This window comes from Tetrao urogallus, assembly GCF_951394365.1.
Source record: "Tetrao urogallus genome assembly, chromosome: 19".
Classification (NCBI taxonomy): domain Eukaryota; kingdom Metazoa; phylum Chordata; class Aves; order Galliformes; family Phasianidae; genus Tetrao; species Tetrao urogallus.
The window spans coordinates 428314-435796 of record NC_136832.1 but is presented as its reverse complement, the minus strand read 5'-3'; the positions used below and the strand labels follow the sequence as shown (position 1 = coordinate 435796).

Below are 7483 nucleotides of genomic sequence, written 5' to 3'. Positions count from 1 at the left end.
ATGCTGTGCCACTTGTGAGCCAGTGTCACCTTTGGGACATACCAGGACTGCCACTCCCTTCCTCTCCCAGCCCTGGGTGATAGCAGATATGTCTCACAGCAGTATCGACCTCTCCTTTTTTCCACCTTTGAAGGAATCCTGCTGCAGGCCAAGCACCCCAAGGGCAGGGTCAGAGGATGGGCGGTCACAGTGAGGTCACCCTCCATCGTGTCCTGGAGGGGTTTTGTCACCCTGAGAGCAAGAGTACTGCAGGAGAGCATGGCAAAGCCATTTACTCTCACATTCCTGGCTCATATCCAGCCCTGTTGTCTTTCCCACCCACACACCAGCATGTTGCATAGCTATTGCAAGAGCAGAGGAGCTCATGGCCTGCAAAAATGAGAGTGTGTAAAATGAAAATAGCCCCATGGCAGGAACTGAGCTGGAAGGCAGGAGCAGAGCAGCCAAGGAAATGACTGAAACAGAAGCTCGGGCAACTTCTAAGAAACAGCACTGCAACAGGCTAGATCCAAATGGAAACTGCTCCCAGGAGGACCAGAGCCGCTTGAGAGTGGTCAGGGTGTAAATGGAGGGACCTCAGCCCATCTGAACAGCAAGTCCTCCAGCCTTTGGCCATGCACCCCATTCTCCCAAAGACCTTGGCTGGAGGACGGGAATAGGCACGAGTGTCCTGCCCAGAGCCTGCTGGGGGAGGCCACGTATTCAAAGCCTCAGTGCTGGCCATGATGAGACATTTGGATTGACATGACTCGAGCTCAAAAAATCCCAAACTCACCATGCCAATGCAGTTAGCAGCTGTAGCAGCCTCTGCGGAGTAAGAGCAGGGTGAGGAAGGGCCAGCAGGGGAGCCAGAAAGCCCAGTGGTGCTGAGGTTGGGCATCCTCAGGGTGAGGACTCCCAAAACACAAGGGTGTATTTGCATGGGACAGTTGTAGAAACCAGGTAAAATCAGGCCCAGTACTGTGAGGCAAGGTGTGGAGGCCCTGGTGGTGTGCTTGGCCTTCACCTCATTTGGGAGGTACTGCGAGTCAAAACCGACCATGACAACACACAACATCCATACGTACCTGGGGCAGCCTGGGGCAGTCGTGTCTCTCCGAGCCACCTCCCAGCACTTTGGGGGTTTCTCCAGTGCTTGGAGGAGGGGAAGGAGCCAGCTCATGTTCTTTGCTCCCAGTCACGTGGGTTAGACAGAGGTGATGGAAAAAGTGACCCATAAACACCCAAAAGAAACCCCTGAGCAACCTCATGGGGAGCAGCACCGCTGCCTTTGAGCATCTGTGGTGACAGTACTTGGCCCCAAGCCCTCCAGACATAAACCATGTGCCCTCTGAAACTTGCAGCATGCTGAGCTGCCCTCCCACCTGGCTGCAGTCATGACAAGATGAGGAGCAAGCACTGATAAGTTCCTTGCTAGGCAGGGGGGTTGGAACTACATGATCCTTGAGGTCCCTTCCAACCCGGGTGTGATTCTGTGATTCTGTGATAAGTTTGCCAGAGGGCAGAGAAGAACCGGCTCTCTGTGATGGATGTGAGCTCACACTGCCAATAGCAGCAGGTCCTTCAAAGGAAATTCAAGCCATGCCCAACAGCCCCTGCAGCCCCAAGCCAGGGCATCCACCCCAGAGAGGCTGGTAGAGGCTGGTTCTGAATCTGTATTTTGTAGGATTTGTTGTGGGTTGTTTGTTTTTCTTGTTCTGTTTTGTTGGTTTGGTTTGGGTTTTTTTTGTCCAGAGAGGGAGCAGGAGATTGGGAAATGATTTGGGAAAAGGGTTTTTAAAAAAACTGTTTGAGTGCTTTCAAATATGGAGTGTCATGGCTGGAGAAGAGAAGGCTCTGGGGAGAGCTGAGAGTGGCCTGTCAGTATCTGAAGGGGCTGTAAGAAAGGAGGGGACAGGCTTTATAGCAGGGTCTGCTGTGATAACATGAGGAGAAGTGGTTTCCAAAGATAAGAGGGGAGATTTAGACTGGATATAAGGAGGAAGTTTTTTTCAGTAAGGGTGGTGAGGCTCTGCACAGAGAGGCGGTGATGCCCCATCCCTGCAGTCAGCCAAGATCAGGTTGCTGGGACTCTGAAGCCCTGCAAATACCCCGAACCCAGCATAGCTCCACAGTGTGCACAGCGTTGGCCATCCCTGTGCTGTGTCTGATTTACATCAGCTCTGGAGAGCCAAACAGGAACTGCCCCACAGAGGTCTGCAGCCCTGAGCAGGGTCTGCAACATATCAGCCTGATGAGACACAAATGAGTGAATCTCCCAGGGCTTTCTTTCCATTAACCACTGCAGTTATTTTAGGAGCGCAGCACAACAGGGAGTGCGTTGGCAGGGGCCAATCTGATCCAGGAAGAAAATAAATACGTTTTTTTCCTACCAAAAAAAAAAAAAAAAAAAAAAAAAAAAAAAAAAAAAGCCACCAAAAATGACCCAACACTGTAGCTTGATTGGAAAAAGGCTGGGTTGTGTTTTTCTGTTTTCTGTTTTCCTTTAGCTGAGCACCCGTCCGACTCTCTGGAGCATTTTAAGGTTTTCCAGAAAACGAAAAGCAGCCGCCAGAGCTAAAAGTGGCAAAGGCACCAAACGTTTCCAAAAGCCACAGCTGGAAATAGCTGAGCGCACGTTCCAGCCCCAAGAAGCACATTCCTCACCTGGCCCATCACCACCGGAGCTGTGTCATGGGAGGAACGGGGGAGGATTCTGCCCATCTCTGCGTCGAAGGAAGACGAAGCACTGATCAGGATCCTCATGAAGCTGTGGGCTGGCAGAACTTTGGGATGCTGGTTTGGGAGCAGAGCAGATGGGGCCCCATGCAGCAATGGGTTTGAAGCTGGGGTGCTTGGAGGAAGCAGTGGGGATCAGTCTCAGACCAAACCAAGAAGAACCTTTGGGTCTTTCCTGTCTGACCCCAATGTCTGCTGCTTTCCCTGAGCTCTATTTGAAATGTGGCCATGATCACTGATTCACAGAATCATCAAATCATTAAGGCTTGAAAAGACCTTCAAGATCATCCAGTCCAACCCATCCATCTACCACCAGCACTGCCACTAAACCATGCTCCTAAGTACCACATCTCCACATTTCTTGAACACTCCCAGGGATGAAGGCGAAGATTGTGGCAAAGCTTCAGCATTGTCTTCATCCCACCCAACGCCCAGGGAGCATCCACCAGATAGGAAACCAAACCAGGAGGCTTTGTCGGTGTGTGATACCCCTGCATGTCCTACAGTGAGAACTGGATTTGACAGCTCTTACCTTTATATTGATACGTTTCCCAGAAAGCTGTGGCTGCACCATGCCTGGAGGAGCCCAAGGCCATGGTTGGGACCCTGGACTGCCTGACCTGATGGGGGACACCCAGCCCATGGCAGGGGTTGGAGCTCAATGTTCTTTAAGGTCCCTTCCAACCTAAGCCATTCCATGATTCTACGATCCTACATTCTACTGGATCCCACAGTACCAGCTTTGTGTTACCAAAATGAAGAAACTAGCCAATCAGCAGATGAAGCAAGTACCAGTGGCCCAGAAACCCCAGAAGAATGGAGCAAAAAGCTGAAAGCTGCCAATGATATATGTGAAAAAGTGATAGATAATGTAGAAAAGTTAAAGGAGGCAAATAGGAAACTGAGCATGGAGAACAATAGCCTTTTAAGAGAGAATTTGCGACTAAAAGCTGAAGTTGATAGTAGATCACCCCAAAAGTTTGGTAGGTTTACCATAGCTGCGCTGCAGTCCAAAGTAGAACAAAGCGAACGTGAAATGAACCGTCTAAAAAAGGCACTGGAAAGAAGTGATAAGTATATAGAGGAAATGGAGTGTCAGCTTTTACAGCTGAAAAGTGCAGGTGAAGGAACTCAGACCATAAGTGCTGTTAGCGAACAAGCACTTTCTGCAGATGCTAAAGGAACTGAGAGCAATGAAGATACTACATGTTCAAAAACCCAGGTTGAGGAGAAAAAAGCTGTGACTACCAGCCAGAGTCCTGACAATCTTGAACAGCTAGCAGACAGTGGAACATGTTCAAACTCTTTGAGTCAGGATGTTTCAGATGGTTCAAAGACCCAGAGTATCCAAAAGAAAGAATTGTTTCCAGGATGTCAGGGAGTCCATCTGGATGAAAATAGTACAAGTATGGATACTTGCTTAGAACAGCAGTGGAATAAAATTGAGGAATGTACCCCATATAAGGATGAAGAACTTTATGATCTTCCGGCACCATGCACTCCTTTTCTGTCCCTTAGTCGCCTTCAGTTGAACACTCCTGATGGAAAAGAAAACATGGAGAAAACGTCAACATTCTTGAGAAAGCTGAAATTTGAAGAGTTTTGTGACACTTCAGATGACTGCAGCAAAGATTCACGAGAGCACAACACAAGCAGTGAAAAGAAGCTAAATTGCTTTTCTGTGGGAAAATCAGGTTTTTGGGGCACTGGCCCAAATAGGTTCACAGACAACTTAGATTTTGATGAATCAGCGCAAAATTCAACAGCTGGTCAGTCAGATGAATCGTCAGCAAAGTCCAGTGATAAAACAAGTTCATGCTTGCCTAAAAGGTTACATACTCTCTGCTCTTCGGAAATGAATCGCACAAGAACCTCCAGTGAGGCATCTATGGATGCTGCCTACCTTGATAAAATTTCTGAGCTGGACTCGATGATGTCTGAATCAGACAATAGCAAGAGTCCGTGCTATAATTTTAAGTCCTCTGATCTTGATAATTCTTCAAAGTCTACAGAGGGCTCTAAGCTTCTGGATGAAGCTGAGAAGAAACTGGAAGGGATGAATGAAGGACAGAGTATGAAGTGCTCAGAAACAAGCGACCTATCAGTTCTATCAGTTGACAGAACTGGATGGAAACCTGCCATGTTTTCTGTCCTATCCCCATCTAGACTAGATGTGAATGACCACTTTCCACTATTTACAGGCCCAAATGTAGTAGCTAGTGAAATCAAACCTCCAAACTGCTTGTTTCAAAGAGAGTTTTCCCAGAGCCTGCTATTCAGTAACTCCCAGAGGCTGTTTGAGGAACAAAAGTTTGAATCATGCTTTTTAAAGATGTCATCTGACCTACACAATCAACTTAACCCTCCTTGGGTGCCTTCCTTTATTGCTGAAAAGAAAAATAAAAATGCCAGTCAGTCGACCAAGAGGAAAATTCAGAGCAGCCTTTCCAGTGCTAGTCCGTCAAAAACTACCAAAAACTGATTCTGTGTGGAAATCAAATGTGGCTCAAAGTCATCAAACTGCAAATGTTTAGTATTTACCAAGTGAACTTGCTTTTTTTTTAACGATTTCCCTGGAGTCTGATCCTGCTTTCTTCTGACTGAATGAAAACTGAACATTCCATTGCCCATTACAATTTAGGTTGGACGTTAGGGGGAAGTTCTTTACAAGGAGAGTGGTTAGGCCCTGGAACAGGCTGCCCAGGGAGGTTGTGGATGCCCCGTCCTTGGACGTGTTCAAGGCCAGGTTGGACGGGGTCCTGGGCAACCTGATCTAAATGTGTATGTTTGGTGGCCCTGCTAGGCAGGGGGGTTGGAACTACATGATCCTTGAGGTCCCTTCCAACCCGGGTGATTCTGTGATTCTGTGATTCTGTGTGATTCTGTGATCCTGGAGACTGAGAGCCCATTTGTGCAGGCCAAGATGCAGGAGGAAGTGGACGGGGGCACCAGGGCGTGCAGTCAAAGTGAAGAGGTGGAGATCTGCATGCTCTGAGCAAGGAGATTGTGTTTGAATGAGGTTACTCCATTTCCAGCAAACATTAATCCCTCCAAAATGCTCCTCTGCAGAGCAGCCAGTGCCACTGAAGCCTATGTGGCTGCAGTGATAAACCAGCAGGTCTAAGATGAGACCTCTCTGAATCTTCAAGCAGTGGCCCTGAAGCTGCTCCTCAGCCTCATCACTGCATGGAAGGGAAAGAGGAGAGTAAAGAGATTGCCTCATGCAGTATCAGTCAGTAACCACCTCAAAGCCTCCGCGCATCCTGAAAAATACCTGCATGACCCAGAACATCATCCAGATTTACTGTGAACACACTGGTTTGACCATCAGCTGGTGGGAAGCATATGCAGAGTGATGGTGATGAGTGTTCCTGCGAAACAACATCCCCAACAAGCAGGCACCTGGCAGCAGATGAGTGCTGGTGCAGCAGAACTCACTACGCTCGCTGCCTGAGTCAATTCCTGGGCTGTAATGAGGCTGCAGTAATTAGAGTATCCATAATTCTCATTTAATTAATACTCTGCTAGTTCTTCAGGAACTACTACTTTATGGCTTAGCCATAAAAGTTGACATTCTGTTGAAATGTGATTTGTGAGGTCTCCCATTCTACTTCCTTCCATTCTATTTGTTGTAGGAAGGATTAGCTGCATTAACTTATCAGACTTCCTACCTGTAACAACCTTTTTGTTCCTTGAAAAATAATCTAGTCAATTAATATCAATTACTTGTGTTCAAAAACAGATTAAATGAAATGTGTTGGGCAATATTTGCAAGAGCCACCCAGGATCCCCATCCCATGTCTGGTCCCTGCACAGGGTGCTGCTCAGGCTTTAGAACTGTAGAATCATTAAGGTTGGAAAGACCACTGAGATCACATAGTCCAACCCCAACCCATCTCCACCATCCCCACTGACCACGTCCCTCAGTGCCACATCTCTCCTCTTCTTGAACACCTCCAGGGATGGTGACTCCTACACCCCCTGTGCCAATTCCTCATTACTCTGAGAATAAATTTTTCCAAATATCCAACCTAAACCTCCCCTGGCACAACTTAAGGCTAGATGGTGTCAAAAATGATTTTAAAAATCAGTACTGAAAAATAGAGTGAGGATAGAAATTTTTGAGTCATGTCCTATGGAGGTGAGCTCTCCCCACCAATGGACAGGGCAGAGACATCACCTTGTGCTCCATGTCATAACCCACAGCCCAACGCAGCCTCTCGGCAGTCCAATTTTTGGCACTCTGTTCTTGTATTTTACCCAGAGCCGAACGGCTTCAGAGTTGGCCAAAGGGCAAAAGGAAGGAGATCTTCCCTTGGCTCGGTCTCGTGGGGACGTAGGCCTTCTGCACCTCCATCACATGTCATGGAAGACACCACCCATGTCCACCAGCAAAGTGAGGGGCAGACTCCTTGTTGTGCTGGGTTTGTCTGCAGTTCAACCCTCCTCTGACCAGGAAAACCATCAACACCCATCGGGTCAGCCATGAATTTGTCTGGCCAAGTCTTCACTACATCCTGCGGTAGAGACTCCTGTATCTTTGGAGACCTCTATTTTTTCCTGATGTCCAACCTGAAGGCCTGAAATTTGTTATACCTTGTGGCTGTTGCCGCTTATTTTGTCACCTGGTGCTACCAACAAGATTTCAGTTCCATCACTTTTGTAATTATCTTTCCCAAATCAGTGTTGCCTCCTTGCCCCCAGACTAGATCAGCTCTTCTCTATCTGTCCACATAGGTCCCGTGCCCCAGATCTATGCTCATCT

The 7483-nt window shown here is 47.8% G+C and overlaps 1 pseudogene across 1 annotated transcript; it reads left to right on the top strand.

The window, feature by feature from the left end:
* The first annotated feature begins 3415 nt into the window (after positions 1-3415).
* On the top strand, positions 3416-5200 carry LOC306953695 (ORC ubiquitin ligase 1 pseudogene; annotated as a pseudogene). The gene has a single exon. The product of its transcript is annotated as an ORC ubiquitin ligase 1 pseudogene (transcript).
* The last annotated feature ends 2283 nt before the right edge of the window (positions 5201-7483 follow it).